The sequence below is a fragment of the Physeter macrocephalus genome, chromosome 16 (genome assembly GCF_002837175.3).
Source record: "Physeter macrocephalus isolate SW-GA chromosome 16, ASM283717v5, whole genome shotgun sequence".
Classification (NCBI taxonomy): domain Eukaryota; kingdom Metazoa; phylum Chordata; class Mammalia; order Artiodactyla; family Physeteridae; genus Physeter; species Physeter macrocephalus.
In genome coordinates, this window is record NC_041229.1 from 77,681,525 (window position 1) to 77,702,201 (window position 20,677).

General features: G+C 35.7%; 1 protein-coding gene and 1 long non-coding RNA gene across 2 annotated transcripts in view; one reads left to right on the forward strand and one right to left on the reverse strand.

Annotated features, from left to right (window-relative positions):
• Positions 1–20,269, reverse strand: part of LOC102977988 (uncharacterized) — a 32,544-nt gene extending 12,275 nt beyond the window's left edge. Inside the window, exons 1-3 of the long non-coding RNA XR_447661.2 lie at positions 20,086–20,269; positions 17,388–17,451; positions 2,381–2,493 (exon numbers count right to left, since the gene is read on the reverse strand). This is a non-coding gene — a long non-coding RNA (uncharacterized lncRNA). The remainder of the gene's footprint in view (positions 1–2,380; positions 2,494–17,387; positions 17,452–20,085) is intronic.
• LUZP2 (leucine zipper protein 2) overlaps positions 1–20,677 on the forward strand; it is a 438,414-nt gene that overhangs the window by 16,597 nt on the left and 401,140 nt on the right.

The following is a 20,677-nucleotide window of genomic DNA, read 5'->3' on the forward strand; positions in this document are numbered from 1 at the left end:
GAGGGCTAAGAAACTAAAACTGAGCTCAAATAAACTAAATGGTATAAAACTATATGACATGGATTTATCAGGGGGCATACTTTATTTAGAAAGTACTTGACAACAAGGTGAAATCTTACTGATAGCACTAAAAAGAATGAAAACTCCACTTTCTCCTGCACATTTTAGCCTGGTAAAAATGAAAATTTTCTTCCCCACCTCCTTCATTAGTAGTAGTTGGTTTTGACTTATGTGGAAAACAGATTTTGTTTCGATTTAACTTTATGTGTTAAACAGAATGATTTGCAACTATGTCAGCCATATTGCCTGCTTCTCTTCCTCTCTGCAGTGTCAGTTCTCCTGAAATAATAAAGAAAGGAATCAGAAGATGATATGATAATAAATAAGAGCTAACACATAATACCTTAAACCAGGTTAATCCTCACAGTAGACTTCCTGTGAGGTGGTGGCTGTTGTTGCCTCCATTTTATATCTGTGGAGACTAAGGCACACAAGGGTTAGATTACTAACCCTCAGTTATAAAGTGGTAGGTAGTAGAGTCTAAAGTCAAACTCCAAATAGTGCTCTAGCCCATGTTCTTAATCACTGTGCTACAGCGCCTCCTAGTGTGTAACGTAAAACACTGGCATGACCCTAAATCTGCATCAGCCTCATATGTGGGTTCCGATGTATACGGTGAGAGGACAGAAAAATGTAACTTCCTCTCAGGTTTCCTCTAAGTTCACAACTAAATATGACAGAAGGTCCTTTCTTGAAAGTTCCAACTAAAATAATGTTCATTTTATTTTGTTTTTATTGTGAAAGAAAAATAATCATGAATTTGTATAATATGGTCTTTATTTGTGGATGTTGTTTTTCCAAGTCACACCAGGGACCTGTAGTGTCCTACCGTCTGGCTCCAGATGGCTTCCATGTTTCACTTGTGGAACTTAGAAACGTGGTGGGAATCAGACTGACCTGCGTTCTAACTGCAGCTCAGCACTTGCTACCTGTGTGATCCTACCTAATAGTAGGTAAAGGTTATTGTTTGGTTTTTGGTGTGCAAGAATTGTACTACATATTTCTTTAGGATTACTTTATTTAATGCTTTTTTGTACTTCATGAATGTGCTTTATAGATTAGGACATTGAAGATTAGAGAAGTTAATCTACCTAAAGTCACAACATTACTAAAGGTAGAGGTGAAATTTGAACCCACAATTTAATAGACATAGCCTCAAGGTCAGGATCCTCATACAGTAAAGTTAACACTGAAATTCGTGGTGTCAGGCATTTGGGAGGTAACTCAGAAAAACAGGAGCTGTTGAGAGCCACATGCAGACTAGTGTAAAAGCCAGACTTGTGCCATACACGCACGAAGATGAGTGAGCTAAGGGGTCTGGTGTACGCAACTCCTCAGAATATCCCCAAGTCATGAATAGTGTCACCTTTTGTTTTACAGATGTGAAAGTTAACAGACTCATTATTTGAACTCAGCCTATCCTGAAATCTAACCTAATAATTATTATTATTATTATCATTGTTATTATTATTTCTATGGCAGCCAGATTTTCCTTAGAAAGTTTGTATCGTTTTACTGGAACTGCACTTCCATTGGTAGTCAGAAGATGGCACTGTGAAGTATGAAGTACAGTACAGTCATCTCTGTTCTAGATTTAACCTGTTCATTGACTGACACATTCATCTCAAAATTGATGTCTAAAATATTCTGGCTTCATTTCACATCAGAATAATTACCAAAGATAAATGTATGTATATTCATGTACATATGCATGTATATATATGATATATACTATATAGTGTATATATATTTTATAATATATACAATTATAATAAATTATCTCTATATTACACATAGTTATTTTACAGTTTTTTGAGAATTTATCCTTGAAAATAGGCTTTGTTTGGAAACACAGTGCTGTTAGCTTGATCCCATTCATCACTACAGTGATTCCTACAAGTCTAGTTTCCTCCTAAGTGGAATTGGACCTGAAAATTTAATAATGGACCTATTTCCCCAATGTACTCTTAATTAAAAGAATTTTCCAGGACAGACTTTAAGGGAAGTAGGCATTATGTGAGAGAGAAAAGGATATCTGACATATAGTATTTAAATTTTAATTTTTATACATGCTCATATCTTTTCACTTCATCCTGTGTAGCAATTAGTAATAATAACTCCTTTTTATAGATGAGGAGACTGTTAGTAATGACAGGTAGGTGGCCCAGAGCCAGGGCTGAGTTTGGCTTTCACAACACCCAAGTTACCTTGGGACCTGGAAAGTTAGACTGTAAAGGAGGCAGAGTTGCCTTGTCTTAGTCTGCTTTGGCTCCTATAACAAAATAGCATGGACTGGGTGGCTTAAGCCACAGACACTTACTTCTCACAGTTCTGGAGGCCGGAAAGTCCAAGCTTAAGGTGCTGGCAGATCCAGTGTCTAATGAGAGCACTCCTCCTGGTCTGCAGACTGTGGTCTTCTAGTTGTATCCTTACCTGATGGATCAGAAAGACAGAAAGCACAGTCTTGTGTATCTTCTTCTAAGACCACTAGTGTCATCATGAGGGTTCTACCCTCATGACCTAATTACCTCTCAAAGGCCCCACCTCCTAATTCCATCACAGTGAGGGTTAGGGTTTCAACATATGAATTTCTTTTTTTTTTTTTTTTTTTTTTTCTTTTCCGGTATGCGGGCCTCTCACTGTCGTGGCCTCTCCCGTTGCGGAGCACAGGCTCCGGACGCGCAGGCTCAGCGGCCACGGCTCACGGGCCCAGCCGCTCCGCGGCATGTGGGATCCTCCCGGACCGGGGCACGAACCTGTGTCCCCTGCATCGGCAGGCGGATTCTCAACCACTGCACCACCAGGGAAGCCCAACTTATGAATTTCAAATGGACACAAACATGCATCCATAACATGCCTGTTGAAAGATGAAGCAAAGGCTATCAGCCTGGAAGGATTTAAAGGAGGTGGTACGTATGCAATATTTGATGTTTTGTCATGCGTGATTTTGGTCCTGTGTTTGTTAGTGTACCTTTCATAAGTCGATGTGAGTACCTGCCTATAGCCCTTATGTCTTTAATCAGCTAAGATGCAATTTCTTGGTATGTATCAGAAAATGCCAAGTAATAGTGCCTTAAGCAAAACAGAAGTTCATCTCTCTCTCACCTAAGATATACATAGAAGAGGAAATGCAGGGTTGGTTGATTCTCCTGTCTGGTATAGTTTTAGTCTCTGTTTTTCTTTATTATTATTATCTTAACAAAATAGATGGTGATTTTTTTGCCACCTGAGATATTAGTGTGATTTTTATTTCAATTGATAGAGACCAGCTAACATCACAAGTTTCTCTTAAAGATAAATGAAAATTGTATTTGCTGACATGCCAATTAACCAAAAATGAAATCACTTTTGCCTGCTTTTGAATTCACAAAAGGTTTGATCATGTCTGAACTGGAAACATCTATACATGAAAGAAAGTCTACACAGAGTCATAAGATGATTAGTCATGATCCTGTAGTAATCATTGATAATGTTATATTTTATTTTTATTGTCAATGTAGCAAGAGAAAGAAATGGATGAGATTTGTTCCAGGTCAAAAACTATGTTCTAAAGCACTTTCAGATATTTGGAAAACATAAATTTATCAATAGCCATTTTAAAATTATTTTTCTATTTTGACTATCTGTTTAAAGAATTGAAAGTGTAAAGATTATTTTTTTAATATGCTCAAGACCTGTGTAACACAAAACAAATAGCGTTTTGTCTGTGATTCCTTTCTATCCATCATTCCTTACAGCTATAGTAAGTTTCAGGGCCAAGATTTGGACCCTAGACTCTGATTCCACAGCCTAGATTGTACGATGAAAGATCAGTAGATGAACCCCATCAGTCCTAAGCAAAGGCTAAATTCTGGTAGAAATGTGTGTATTGTTCTTTCAGGAAATCACCAGCTTTTGTCTACTGTAACCTTTCAAACACTGAATATAGAGAGTGTTTATCCCAAAGAAGTGCTGAAAGGGTGATAGGCTGGGAAAGTAAGAGGTGCCAGACAGAATGCTAAGTGGAGGGCAAAGTGACAATGGAACCGATTTAGTGTTTTGATGCAAGTATAGTACGTTCTGCACATACAGTCAGGATTCCCTGGTGACTTTTTGTAATAAGAAGTGCATCTGGGGAAGGAAAAAAACAAAACAAAACAAAAAAAACCCAGACCTTTGGAAAATAGAATGTTTTAAAGATGAGCGGTGAGCGCCGTGACCATAAACAGATGCTCATAGTGCGTCACTGGCATTGAATTAGAGTTTGTGGAGGAGGAGACTAGATTGTTGGGAGAAAAAGGCTCCACTGAACGCAGGCAGTGACTGTTTTCTGTTGTTTAGGGGGTTGGTTTTGTTCTGGCTATAAAAAGGACATAAAAGACAAACTGTCAGAAAGAGGGAGATAAATATTTCGTGGGGATGAGTCCCTTATTCCTCATTCATAGTGAAACTGAGAGTATAGTAACATGAGAAGAATGGATTCAGAATAGGTGAGTTTGCCTTATAGCTGAGCGACCCTAAGCAAATAAAACAGTCTCTACATCTCAGGAGAACTGAGAAGGGGGTAGAGGAATGAGGAATGTGAGGGAGACCAAACGTCAGAGAGTAAAGTTTCCCACCTCTGGGAATAGAGAGGAGAGAGTTGTAGAAGGTGTCACAGAACTACATGATTTTCAACACTTAAAAGTGTTCAGGAAAAGATTGTTTAGGAAAGTAAATCTCAGGAAGAAGACAGCTATGTATAAAGGCACTAAGATTAATAGTAATAATAATAATGATTAAAAAAATTCAAAGTTATAGCTTCTAAGCAGAATTGTAAAAAGTTAGTGGAAAATAGGTGGTCCATTTGCCATTTCCATACTAAAAAAAAAAGGAAAAGAAAGAAAAAATCCTTCTTACGTTTATATAAATTTGAATGAAAATTGTCACATAAATGAATTTGATGTGACTTGAGGACGTCAAGCAAATTTTATATTAAGAATTTATATATCAAAAAAACAAACAACCCAATCCAAAAATGGGCAGAAGACCTAAATAGACATTTCTCCAAAGAAGACATACAGATGGCCAACAAACACATGAAAACATGCTCAACATCTCTAATTATAAGAGAAATGCGATTCAAAACTACAGTGAGGTATCACCTCACACCTGTCAGAATGGCCATCATCAAAAAATCTACAAGCAATAAATGCTGGTGAGGGTGTGGAGAAAAGGGAACCCTCTTGCACTGTTGGTGGGAATGTAAAATGGTACAACCACTGTGGAGAACAGTATGGAGTTTCCTTAAAAAACTAAAAACTGAACTACCATATGACCCAGCAATCCCACTACTGGGCATATACCCTGAGAAAACCATAATTCAAAAAGACACATGCACCCCAATGTTCATTACAACACTATTTACAATAGCGAGGTCATGGAAACAACCTAAATGTCCGTTGACAGATGAATGGATAAGAAAGATGTGGTACATGTATACAGTGGCATATTACTCAGCCATAAAAAGGAAAGAAATTGGGTCATTTTGAGACACATGGATGGACCTAGAGACTGTCATACACAGTGAAGTAAGTCAGAAAGAGAAAAACAAATATCGTGTATTAACGCATACATGTGGAATCTAGAAAAATGGTGTAGATGATCTTATTTGCAAAGCAGAAATAGAGACACAGATGCAGAGACCTAATGTATGGACACCAAGGGGGGAAGGGAGGGGTGGGATGAATTGGGAGTTTGGCATTGACATACATACACTACTATGTATAAAATAGATAACTAATGAGAACCTACTGTATTGCACAGGGAACTCTACTCAGTGGTCTGTGGTGACGTAAATGGGAAGGAAATCCTAAAAAGAGGGGATATATGTATACGTATAGCTGATTCATTTTGCTGTACGGTAGAAACTAACACAACATTGTAAAGCAACTATACTCCAATAAAAATTAATTATAAAAAAAAATAGCTTAAGTTCCTGTGGATGTTTATCCAATGTGAAAAGAAGCCTGTAAGAGTAAAATTGATCTTTTTTTTTCACAAGAATGTGTCATTTAAAGAAAAAGTACACCAGTCAAGTAAATCTTTATAATAATTTGTTTTAAAAAAGAATTTATATATACATAATGTATTGTAACTAAGGTATTATCACTATCTACAAATACATTTTTATAATTTTCAAATAGAGTAGAATACTTTATTGGGTTCACAAATAAGTGAGGCAGATCTGCCTTTGAGCAGGCAATACACACATGCATGCACACACAGACACACACTTATACACACCCGTGTGCTACATCTTCAGCCTTGTATAAAATTGTGTAATAACTGTACAGTCTTGCCTGTGTTGAGGTGGGGAATCAGGTTGGCCAGAAATTTTTCAAGGTTAAGTTCCAACCCCGATAAGAGAGGGAGAAAATTAGAATGCAAGGAAAATAACATAGAGAGTCTCATGTTCCAGGGAGTTGACAGCATATCAGTTTGGTCCGGTATCCAACATCCCAGCATATGGAATATTCATATGAAAAGATAACATATTGTAACAGATTTCAGAGACTGTAGTAGATCTTTTTGGTGCCTGGTCCATCTTCACTAGGAGTGCCCCATTTGCCTTTTGCTTTTTCTGGTACCAGTTGCTTTTGGTGGCACCAAATGCTAATGAATAACCTAAAAAATTACAGAAAAATGACCTTACTGAGATTTTTTGTCTAATCCTGGGTTTTATTCATCCTCTCTTTCAGCAACACCTTCTCCTATCCCTAACCTCCCTTAATGGGGTCCCTCTCTCTACCCCTGGGTGCTGTGTATTTTCTCCCCCATCTCACCCCCAACCCCGTGCCTAATTAGGCTTCCTCTCCCACCCTGGGTATGATACACCCTCTCCCTCCATTGTCCCCCAACCTCCTCGTGCCCTATCCCCAGTCTCTACAGTCAGCAACCATGTGGGTCTACCTCTGTGGTGCAATGCATGCTCCAAGCTTCCCTAGGGACCAAGGGAAGCTAGTCTTCTGCTGGGACCACTTCTTTGCTGAATATTTTTGTTCTATCATGTTTCCGTCTCAACTTCTTTTGAAAGTACTCACTCATTGAGATAAAATCAGTTTCCAAAGGAGGCCCCTCTTAGGCTTTACTTTTGGAGAAACAGACGTAAGATAGAGGCTGATCCACCTCGGCTGAATCCTAGTCTTCCACATTACTAGCTATGTGAACTTGAATGAGCTGTTGAAAATTCTTTATGATAATTTGTTTCATTTGAATTGGAAAAATAACCAATCTGGAAGTCCTGTTGTGAAGATTAACAGATAACAGATTTAAAACACCTGCCACTTATACATATTTAACATATGCTACTTTTCTTTACCATTTAATTATGGAAATTAATGCAAAACCTATTTTTGTGAAATGTGAGTAGTTTTTATGTGAATATGAAATTCTGTGACCACTCGAGGTGGAATAATCTCTATGATGCAATGTGTGCCTCAAAACTCTTTGTATGGCTTCTTTTTCAGGGTTTGATAATTTCTTGTGGCCATATATATTATTTTTCTCTTGTAATCCTCCCTAATACAAAATACATAATTTTTTAAAAATCATGTTTTCGGTGTTCTAAGTTGAACCATATAAATGAAATCTTATTTGAAAAAGGACTGCCTTTCCAAAGAATTACTGCTACAGTTTAAGAATTCTATACATCTTTTATGTAAAAACTTTATCCTATTTATTCAATCTCATTTTATTTTTTCTTACATATCTATTGACTCCAAAAATATCAACCACCTCAATGAGGGCATCGATCACATCACTTGCATAAGTTTAATTTAATTATTTGAGCCAATTTCTGTAATTTTTTTCTTAAAAATCCATTTAAGGACGTTGAAGTTATCAGATGGTATAAGGTAGTTATGTTGCTGCTCAAAGTTATTTTTATGTTGTGCTTAACACTTATGGTATATGAGAGGCTGTTTTTAATTACATCAAAGTCCTGCCTTTTTATCACCGAGCAAGTAATTTCCCTCCCATAAAAAAAAAAATACAATTTACTTTATCTTTGGGTTTCTAAGATGACATATTCCAGGAATTGTTTTTGAAATGTGGGATACTTAACACTTTGTAGCGATTAAGGTTCTACTGACTTGGAAAATAAAATGGAAATGATGAAGGGGAAATGATTCTTTGAGAAGAAGGGATTAAAAGGGCTTTAATTCACCATACATTATTAGTGAATAAAATAATAACAGATTCTAATAGAGAATAATTAGACAGCACTTACAAGTTAGATATTACCTCATTTAATCTATTTTGCTTAATTAAATTATTATATACAATGTTTAAATGAGTATATTACAGCTTAGCTAAGGCAAGAGGCTTCAGCTGGCCAGCTGGTCAATGATGGAGCCAGAACGGTGGAGCCCAGGGATGTCTGAAGCTAAAGTCTCGGTTCTTTGACACTTTAGTCGTGGCTGTTAAAGTCCTTTGAATATTTTGAGGAAAAATCTGATGTAACTATTTTTCCTTTGTAACATTCTATACTTACAGGTTGGCCTAGCACAAAATAAATAGTGACCTGAAAGTATATTATCCTTTCTATAAATCATCAGGGAGAGATCTTAATTCACTTGATTTTAGTGTGGGCTTCAAATGCCTGTCTCTGTCTCTGTCTCTGTCTCTGTCTCTCTGTCTCTGTCTCTATTTCTCTTTCCAATTCTTTCTCTCCCTCCCTTTTTCTCTCCTGGCTTCCAGCTCTGGCAAAGGGAACCACCTCTCCCCCACTAACTTAATTGTTTTAATTGAGTGAGAATTTGATTGGGTCCATAGATTCTTAAATTTAGGAGTTTGGGATAAATCAGGGTATATTCTAGGGACAGAAGTTATAGTTTCAGAAGCAAGAAATAATTTACCTCAAGAAAGCATAAGGAAGTACCATAGCCTGAGAAAGAGAAGTGTGCAGATTCTTCCTCCTCCTTAAACAAATCTAAAAGAAACTGCTAAAAAATATTAACGGATATGTTTATTGATTGTCCCTATTATAGTTGTGAGAATATTAAGTTGTTAATTGAAGCATCAGAAGATGATAGTGTATCATCATGCAAACTATTGAGTTCTTTTTTTGGTCTTTCCACTTTTTATTTGTTTGCAGGTCAAAGCTAGTCAGCAAATGGAGAATAGTTCATAAACTGGTTTGCTCTCACAGTCATCATCATATTCTTTTCTGAGGTCTTGCTTCATACTTTGACTACAGCTGTTCTTCAGACAATTGTATTTAAGGACTGTTAACATCACCACTCAAATACTCTAATACTTTATTCTGAATGAGTCTTGAATTTTGAAGAGTCTTGCATGTCGTTGAATAATGCAGTCTGTCATCTGAGAGAATCTAGCAAATTGGATGTAGGTTTAGGGGAAAAGAAAAAGGTTTGAATTAAAGATTCTTTCTTTCAAGGTTTTATTGTTTTTATATATTTACAACACTTTGAGCTTAAGTCTACTAAGAACAAAATTGAAGAAAGGAAGCATGAGATTTCCAGAATCAAGACTGGATTGTGAACATATTGGAAGAACAGACCTAGTACTTCTCCCTCTAAAACTATCTCTGCAAAAAGTTGTTGGCAAAGAGGCTTTGCATCTTTCCAGGATATATTTTCAGTGAAGCAGGTCTGCATGTGTACTGGAATGTGTTGTTTTCTCATGTCTTGGTTTTCTTTGGATTTCATTTATTTATTGTTTGTTATATGAGAAGTTATACTTCATACTTTAATAAAATATTACTGCCTCAATATAGTTAATTTATAGTAACAATAGGTGCTTTCTAAAAAAGAATATAAACAACTGCATTTTTTCAAGAAAATATTTTGGTCTTTTTAAATTTGTGAGTGAGCATAATTATCAGGGAGTTTTTTCATTTTAGCCAAGCTTTAGACATGAAGACATTGCCAGCACAGGCCTGGAATATATCTTTGCTCCTCTCTGCTAACTCAGTATAACAACAGCAATAGCAGCAAAAACCACAACAATAGCAACAGCGCCTGTTGGTGTCAGGCAGCTATAAATGCTTTACTTTTAATATCTGATTTCTTTAGTTTCACTGGTTTTCTTAGTTTATTATCTGATTTCAGAAGTTTCATAGTTGTGTGACTGTAAAGTAGCCCTACAATGTATAAAATACCTAATATCTAAGATCTTTAATTTTGCAGGATTTGAATGGTAGAATTTTGAGGATTTTACTCTCAGAAGGGGAAATCTGGTGGAAAGACAGCTGTCAAGATGCAATAAAATTACTACCAACAGAACTAAATGAATCACACTTTACAAAAAGTTACTATCTACTACAAAACTCACTAGTGTATGACCTAAAGGAATGTTTGAAAATAGAACTGTTATCAACACGAAGAGAAGGCAGAATTGAAAAATGATTGAAATGAATATTTGTGTGTGTTATCGCATTCGAACAACACTTTGAAGCACTCTCGGCCATAGAAATCAGGTGTGATTTTTATGTTTTCCCATCCAGGGGAACCATATATATAATAAAAGAAAGAATGTAATAGCATTGAGATTGCACAAGAGAATCTTTGTGTATAAATTTAAAATTCAGTAAGTTGCTGAATAATAGTTAATGCAACTTTTAACAATGGAGAGGAGATTGGAAAATGTGGTCTTATCTCTCACACACATTTTCCTGTGTTTAGTTACCCTTTTGGAGGTGGGGGAGATGGGGTACAATGAAGCATGGACCAACATAAATCCCACTTATACAAGAACTAAAACCTCGGCCAAACTAGATTTAGGAAACCTGAAAGTTTCAGTTAGATAGTCAATAGTAATACCATTGAAATGTCAGATACTTATTTTTTACGAGCATACCCCAAAATAAATCAAGTCAGCCGAGAAGATAACTCATATTAGTTAAACCTACAAGAGGTTGAAATATATAGTTCTGTTACTGTCACTGAGGAAAAATAAAAATGCAAGGGTAATTGATAGATACTAATGTTTTCCAATCATCACCTTACCCCTCTGCAGACAAATATTCATAGTTATCCAAGTTATGATCAAGTCATAAAGATAATGACAATAGTAGCAGCTATTATCTTTTTCTTTTGAAAAAAATTGTCTTGGGTCTTAGCATTGTGCTAAGTGCTATAACTCTTCATATATTTTATTCTCTTACAACTTCACAGCATAGGTTCTTCTATCACTGTCATTTTACAGTTGAGGAAACTAAAACTTGGGGAAGTTAAGAATTTGCACAAACTTCACAGATGGTCAGTGCCACAGGTAGGAATTAGAGACATGTCTTTTACTGGGCAGGTTAAGAACGGGCTTTTTTAACCACAATCCATGTGAGTTTTAATTGGAAGTAGAAGATGAGCAGTCCTGAGAAATGATTCATCCAAGACACACTATGACTTAATAGCTCATCTTCCATTTATGTGAAGGACATCTAAATAGTGGCTTATTAGTCACATTACATGTTTCCTTTAGCTAGTGAAAAATATTCTTTTTTTATTCTTTTTCCTAGCCTATGGACTGAATAATTCCAATTTTTTAACTTATAGTCCTAGGTATATCTAGCCTTTGTGATATTATATTTAGATCACTTTGAAGGAGACATGTATATCTCACCCTCTTATTCATACATTCACATAATCATCTAAAATACTTATTTCATCATGAGTGGGTTTCACCCAGATATCTCTGAGGTAATCCTATTTATGTCATCTTCAGGGCAAAACTTTGTCATCTACTCCATAGTTGATTCAGGGTGGCTCTCATCATCAGAACCATAATATCATCTATTGGACTCAAAACCTTAATAAGAGGGATTTGTCCAGGTAACCTTGAAGGTCTTGTTTAAAATGGATAATCTAGACTGCATATGTTTAAGCAGTTGTGCTTAGAGATAGAGTTTGACCTAGCCTAACTTGAGAAATTGAAAATTTGTTTTTAGATCTCTCAGAATATTTTTTTGTCAACCTGGACCTCACCAAAACAATAGTTTGGGCTATAGCCCAAGACAGTGACCTCTTCTTTTAAATGTCGACAGTCAATACATCTGACACATGGTGATGCCAAGGACCAGGGATAGGGGACCCTCTTAGGCCTCTGCTGGCCAAAGCCTTCCTGCCAGTCTGACCCCCCCACCCAACTCCTAATAAATTGAACTGGTCTTTGTTTCTTAAAAAAAAAATTAAAAATCTACTTGTGCTTGAGTACCAGTAGGAATAATGGATTAATATGCTAACCTTTACCAAGTAATAGAGTTACATTTTACTAGCAGTCCTCTGAAGAGATAAGCATTTGTCATAGTGGTGGTATTGTAAATCTTAGACATGGTAGCAGATCACGTGTGCAAGCCCACCTCCAGAACACAACTCTTTCCCTCAGACCACATCAAGATATTTTTGAGTCTTAATGACATATGTGAAAAAGTGAAACATATTAAGATAAGAATTTATTAAAAGTTTACATTGAAGTAAACCTTATGTGCCTACAAAGTATGAAGAAATGGAATCTATTGTGAAACAAATTTGGAAACCCTTGAGTTAACAATAGGAAAGAAGCTTCTTTATTCCTATTGTGGATTTTAAAGCTTCAGGACAAAAGCAGTGATTTAATAAGTAGAATTTTATAAGTTGCCTTTTTTTAAACCCCTGGTTTTCTTTTAAGAGCTTAAGGGACACACTAGTTTTCAACTACTAGAAAAACCTGGCACACAGAAGTAACTAAAAAAATAATTTTTGGTTAAAGGAAAGAGAATCAATTTGCTGGTTAATACTGTAGGTTCACAGGTGAATTGGGTAGAGATCCTGCATTTTAAGAACATACAGTCCAAAGGAGAGATTTTTTTTTTCTCTTGTAAAGATCCTTAATAAATAGTAAAAGTTATAAAATCCTATACAAATGTGCATTTAGGATGTTATAGAAGCCACAAGAGTGTAGAGCTTATGTCCTACTGTGGTAAGGAGAAGAGATGAATCAAGAACGTTTTAATCAAAAATCATCTTTTGAGCTGCACATGTGAACTTTTATTTCTAAAGTTGCATTAGATCATTGAGTATATTATCCTCAAAGACTGGTGAAGTTTTTGGTTCTTAAACTGACATGTAAGTTGGATTTTATGGCAAACTCTGTACCAAGGGTTTTCAGAATTGCAGTCAAGTCAAGAAGGTGAAGGTTCTGGCTCTATATACACCACAGCCAGCCACAATAGTCAGTTCTAGAATGAAGAAGGACCGTGTTGAAAGTAGACAGTATGTTTTTAATTCACTAGATATGTTTCTACAATTAAATATCTCTGTGAATGGGCACTGCTCTTTGCTGTAGCCTTTTAAGAAACTGTTAAGAAGCTGCTGTAACCTGTTAAGAGACTGTTATACAGCAATATGCTTATACTTGAAGACAGAGAGAGAATAAAAAGCAGCTAGACAATCCCTGTGGCAATGTTTTTCAGGGGGGAAAAAGAAGCATAGCATTTCAATATTAAAGAAGGAAGGGCTTCCCTGGTGGCGCAGCGGTTGCGCGTCCGCCTGCCGATGCAGGGAAACCGGGTTCGCGCCCAGGTCTGGGAGGATCCCACATCCCGTGGAGCGGCAGGCGGACGAGAGGGAGGCCCTCATACCACAAAAAAAAAAAAAAAAAAAAAAAAGAAGGAAAACTTGGTGGTGTATTTTGTAGATGTATAGTATAGCTTCTTTATGAATCAATTTGTCATTGCCCACCTTGCTTTTCAAAAAGTAATGAGAAAACTTTCATAGAAATCCCCACATTTAGTTTAATTAAAAGGAATATATATTTGGAATTACAAGTTTAATAACTCTAGTTCCAGTGAAGCAGATCACAATGAGGGAGCAGCTGCTTTGCAATTCAAAAACAGATGGTGACTTTCTTTTTCTATTCAGACTTCCCTTTCGGAAATGATATGTCCATCAAATATCAGTAAAGCTATGATTTCAAGACTTCTTTGTCATGAAACACTTTCTGGAGGAATAATGTTAGCAATGTCTTATAGTTTGCATGCATGTTTCCTTTGACCACTGATTTGTAAACATCACCAAATACTGGAAATGATTTTTTTTTTCAAAAATGGAAGAAATCAGAAAGTGCAGAAGAATCTTTTTTGAATAGTTTAATATTTGGCAATAACTGGCCCAAAGTTTTTCTAATAAGTACAAATAGCTGATTTTATTAGGAAGGTATATTACCTATGAGGAGAACATTAAAGAGAGTGGTTTGAAAGAAAGCTATAGAACCTACTTGCTCATGAGGCTTTCACAATAGAGCACATACCCTTAATAAGCATGCCTTTAAATTCATAACAGTACTTAAGACACTTTATGTCAGTAGACAGTGAATAGTAATTGGCATAAATATTCACATGCTTTTATTAACCTAATTCTAAAACTTGATTTTTATCACGTCTTTCTTTCATATTGCTATGTCTTTTTTTTGGTATTTTCCTGAAAGAAGCAAAGTCTATTCCAATCATCTAATTATACAATACAAAGATATGAACACAGCCAGGGAACCTGTTAAGTGCATCTGTAAGCGAGTCCTGGATGTGTGAGCAGAGTGGAGGCTCCTCAGGTAGTCTGAAAGCCCTTTGAGGGCAAGATCTCAGTCTTAGGCCTCTTTGTGTCCAGCACAACTCATTGTCAAAGCTTGACCCATGTGCTGAATAAATATATAGTTTGATAAATTGTCAGGTTGTTTTCATTCAAGGTGACATTTAAATTTTTTTCACAATCCTAAAGAATTTTATGTTGGCTTTTCTGTAATCAAGTACGGAATGATGTGAGAGCAAATAGGGCTACGCAGTCATCCTTTTGATAAGAAGTCATTTGGGCTTCTTTGCTGGATTTTTGGCTTTGATGCAACTCAGAATGACTATGATCGTATAAAACAAGATTTACTTAGTAATCTCTCTCTCTCTCTCTCTCACACACACACACACACACACACACACACACAAACAACACATGGTTATGTTGTACCTTTTTTCCTACACACACATAATAATTTCAAACTGAAAGTTTCCCCTCAAATTTCTCTCCACCATTCCATACTTAATGTTTTAGCAATTATCTCATCTTATTGTGTCTGAAAAATTGTACTTAAAAGTTATTCTGTAATAAACCTTCCCTGATTTGCTTTCAATCAGCATCTGGCTATACAGTGAGAATCCCTCTGGTGTGGATTTTTATTATGTTTTTCCTTATAGTTGCTTTTTAGTATAAGAAATCTAAGTGTTCTCCAAGATCAAGGTCTCTATAGTTTATACTTAAGATGACAATCTCTCATCAGATTTGGGGCTTAAGGAAGAAACTCCTTTTTATTTGAAGTAACATTTAATTTTCAAAAGAAACATATTTTTATAGCATTGTAGACAGTATAGAAAATATGGAAAAGCACAGGTGAAAAAACTCGATTCAATAATATCTTTAACATTTTGTATAAATTCTTTGTATACCAGGGATCATGTACAGTGAGTTTAATGGTGGTTAGCGAATAAATTAATACATATTAATTAACTTAAAATATCAAGCGCTGGTGTATTTAAAAAACAAACAGTTAATTTGTAATGTTAATTTACAAATAAGAATATTACACTGCAGACTTTGGTAATGGTTTTCATTTTGTCAGGTTAGAGTATTTAGATTGCCTACTTAGCTCTAAATCAAGATCCTGGTAACCAGTATTCACAGGCAAATGAACCATAAGAGATAACAATATTACTTTAATTGAGGTCCTACCTAATCTCTCTGAGTAGGTAAAGATTCAATGGACTTGGCTTTTATTAGAAAACTGCATCGTTGCTTTGTAAGATATTAACTCTGACCTCAATGAAATCTTTTATCAAGGGTTTTAGAGGCAGTGCTGCATAAAGCATTAGATAAGAGTGAAAATGTTACTCATATTTTTTATACAATGCAAAATAAAGATTTCTTAATGCATTCTTTTTGTGATAAGGCTTCTTAAAAAACAGAGGTCAGGTGAGGCATAAAGACAGTGAAAAGTTGAATTGATACCTCCACTCATTTAGCTCATGAATGAGTCAGAATTTAATTTACCCTAAACAAAAATGTTGGACAGGTGCTGAAATGGGATAAGAGTCTAGCTTTCAAATTAATTTTCTTGGTTACTGGAAGTGTTTCAGAAATTGAGCTGGCCATTTCCATCATCTTCTGCCAAGTGATGAAGGTGCTAAATGCTACATTTCATTACAAAAACTAATATATTAAATATTTTTAAATTAAAATATAGTTTTATAGTCTGTACATTGCCATTCAAGTCACAACCCCTGGTCTCTTTTGCTGGTCACCCAAGGTAATATAACATGACTAATGTTAAACATGCATGGCCCGATTATAAGGATGATGTATCCTCATGAGAATTTAAGCTTTGACGAAACATGCAGGCAACGAGGGCTTTATAGACAAGAGCTCTTCTTTAGAAAGATTCCATTCTATTGACTTCTGAGGCATCTAGTTGGAAAAGTTACTTTTTTTTCTTTCTAATTCAGAGTTTAAATTCTTTAGATAGAGTTTAGGTAATGATAATCCACCCTTCCCTGAAATCCACTGTACACCATAGCAGTGCTATTTTTACTGAGCAAGAGCAGTGTTTTTATACTGTAGACAGTAAACTCTTTCAGATTCTTTGGCACATTTGTGTAGAAAGAAATTAATAATACACTTACCGCAAAGTAAATTGATTCATTTAATTATGAGATATTGTGCAGTAGTTTTTAAAAAATTAAAATGAAGGGGGACATTCTTGCTGAGTCAGTGAGGAGAATAAGAAAGTTCTGGCCTTCAGAATCATGTCTTTTTTTTTTTTTTTTGCGGTATGCGGCCTCTCACTGTTGTGGCCTCTCCCGTGGCGGAGCACAGGCTCCGGATGCACAGGCTCAGCGGCCATGGCTCACGGGCCCAGCCGCTCCGTGGCATGTGGGATCCTCCCGGACCGGGGCACGAACCCGTGTCCCCTGCATCGGCAGGCGGACTCTCAACCACTGCGCCACCAGGGAAGCCCCAGAATCATGTCATTTAAATCAATTTTATATCAGTTTAGAGGATCAAGCAAAGTTATATTTCATCCTTTTCTGATGTTTTCATAGCATGATCTCAGAGTCATTGAATCACAAGCATTCGACTCTGAATAGTCTACAGTTTACAAGGCTTATTGAATAAGCCCAGGGTCATGAAGCAGGTACAATGAAGTGTCCTTGAAAAGACCCCAGGCTTCTCTCTGTCTATGCTAAACGTCCCTTCTGTTAGTGTTCAGCATTTTAATATGGGGCCTTCACTGAATAATAACCTCTGCTGTAGAGAAATTGACAAAAGTCTTACCATTTCAAATTCCCTTCAATTTGACATGCTGTGGTGGTGATATCATTTTCAGAATTTGAAGGAACTGTAATGATAAGTGAACCTCTTTAGTCCTTAGTCACATCCTCATTCTCATTTCAATAACTCAACAGATACTTTTAGTTTTGTTTTACTTTTATTTATGGTTTAAAGTGGCTCAAATATAGATAGATATAGATTGTGTGTGTGTATGTGTGTGCATGCAGAAAACGATATGTATGTAGGGCTAAAAGTAAGACAAACAACAAAAAATAAATTGTAAACATTTTAAAATTAAATTGCTGACCTATTGAGGACAACAGAAAAATATGGACAAAAAGATACAAAAATATGGAAAAAATACAAGATTAAACTAGAAAGCTTGCTAGAAGTTGACTGTAAAACTAGTGCTAAATGTTTGGTAGGAGGAAAACACACACACACAGAAATTGCTGAAATTGCATAATTTACAGTTAATACATAACTAAAGCTTATTCATTTTTTTAGGAAGGCGCACTTGTGCCTGTTGCTGAGACCAAGAAAACTTGGTTTCATGACTTCCCTGAGACAGAGTATACAAAGCAGTATACTCTGTACTCAGGTATGGGATGGAAGTGGCTAAGTAGGTAGATTAATGGTAACAAGGGATTTTTGTGGTGATGGAACTATTTTGTATCTGGGTTACATCAGTGTCAGTAATCTGATTTTGATATTGTACTATAGTGTTGCATAATATTACTATTGGAGGAAACCGGAGAAAAAGAACATGAGATCTCATTTTTTTCTAACAACTGCATGTGAATCTATATTTTTTTCTCAAAATAAAAATTTTAACTAAAAAAAAAACAAACCTTAGTGGGAGAATGCTGCATGGTGGAGGTTATAAATTAGGTTTTCTTGGTCTATCTAGCCTAACTGAAGTATATATTTCAGTATTGTTTTCCTGTAAGATTTTCTCAATGTTATCCCTCCTTCCTGGTAGTTTACCAACTTGTAACAGCAAATAGAGAAATATTCTTCCCTTAATAGTTTTCTTTAACCCAACTTATTTTTTAACTTAAGCACACTTATTTTGAAAGAAACTTTAATATCTTTGCTTATAAAGCAAAACAAATTTAACTTACCATTACAAAAGAAGAAGCTATAAAAATGAATATATAACTATTCCATGTTTTTAAAATTTATCCTCATAGTACTTAAAATCTTCACAAGCATGAAGTGTGTATACTGTATTTTAAGAAACTGCATGAGAATATTAAATTCTTTGAAAAATCCTTAATTTCTAGAGTTATATTACAAATATTTTCTACATGTTCATTTTTGGGGGGTATGGAAAGTATTTCATGACTCAGAAATGATTATAAACACTGATACATAAGAAGGTATGGAAAGTACAGCATTTAGATATAAATTTCCCTATCCCTACTAATTTTGAGAATATTGTTAGCAATGGTTAAAGTTATACTCATAGGTACCAGAAATGTCAATTCATTTGTTCACCAAATATTTAATAGTGCCTACTATGTGTCAGGCTCTCTCTTAGGTAGGGAGGAATCAGCATTTTTAAGAAAAAAGGAATCACTTTCTTTTATGGCGTTCACTTTGTTCATTGATAGTGATTAAATACTGTGTGTTACGGTTAACTGGAGCCATTCTATCATATTCTATAGCCATGTTTCTTCAATTCATGGAGTGCAAAAGTTTGAGAACTAGAAAGGGTGTCAAACTCAAAGAAAAGATACCATTGACTAAATGAGGTACATGCTTTGAAGTCAAATAATTTTCTACTTCAAACCTAATTCAGAGAGAGAGTATTTTATACGCATTTTTGTAAGCATAAAAATATCTATACTATCCCAACTTTTCTACCCTAATTTCTACATTTTATCTAACACTTGAGACTAGGGCAAGGGACAAAAGATGTAGAAAAAAATTTTACCAGGAAAGATGATGATTTGGGGCTGTCACCACTGGCCATCACCTTAATAAATACTATGTGAGTTCTTTAATATTCCCAGTAGGTCACACCAAGTCTCAAATATCACAAAATTTAAATGTTTATGTATCAAAGTAAAGAAAAACATGATTTGCCTTTCAACATATAAGCTTTGTAAAGGTGCAGCTTTTAGAGGCATTTAATTTTTTTTTTTAATCAATCTAACTTAATTAGCTAAGTATGAAAAGAACAAAGGAAATCCAAGCAAGGATGAGGCCATTCAGAACCATTCTGCCTTACAAATTCCGGCAGAGAGTATTCCAAATGGACAGATTGGAGTTTCTTTCTAATTTCAATATTAGACCCCTGTATGAGTATTAATGTTATTCATCACCATGGAATCATGGGTTTTAATAGTCCAGCCAGAAGTGGGTGTAGCTGACACTCTGAGGATGCTAATAATGATGATGTGCCAAGCCATCTTCATGTAGTTGTGAGCTTCTCCAAATGTAATGGACATTACGAACATTGTCACACACTTGACAGAGTTAAGGTGTTAACACTTGACCAGAGCTAAGTTGTATGCTAAGTCTTCAGAAAAGGAAGATTATGATTAAAAGTTCTCCTACTATATACCTCCAGATTTCCAATCCTGGTGAGCACTCTACTTCCTTATAGGAAGACCTAATAATAACAACAATAAAAATAATGATGATAATAATTGTCATAGTAACATTAATAATACATTTGATCATTTTGACTTACCAAATATTGCACTACTTTCTACTAATTAGCACATTTAATCCTTACAAAAAATCAAATATAGGTACTACAACTTGACAAATGAAGAACCTGAAAGTGAGAGGGAATTTAAGCAAATGTCACAAAGTCACGGCAAGAACAGATCCAACTACAAACCCCAATATTTTAGCTTCTAGGCTGTGAAGTAGATACAAAAGTTATTTGATGACCGAGATTGGTAGTCTTTCAATTAGTCTTCCCAGTCACCACTACTTCCCCTTCCTCTGCCTAAGTCATGACTGAGGCCTAAGGGAAATGACACAGAACTAAAAGATGAAATGACACAGAGTGGGATTTGGTCAGCCCTTCTTCACACTCATTACCTAATAGAGGCTGGAAGGAGAAAGCGCAGGGTGAGGATTGGGAAAAGGTCTAGGGAAAAATTAAGGAAAGTGGGCAAATTTTTTTGTTGCTGTTATTCACTAATGGATACAATCAATATCCAGGATTATGATTCTCCATCTGTTGTTCAGGCCTTTTCCTCTGTCCAAGACAGTTCTGCCTGTTGAGTAATGCCTGTCTCAACCAATACTTAGCATTCTTCTTTTTTCTTTCC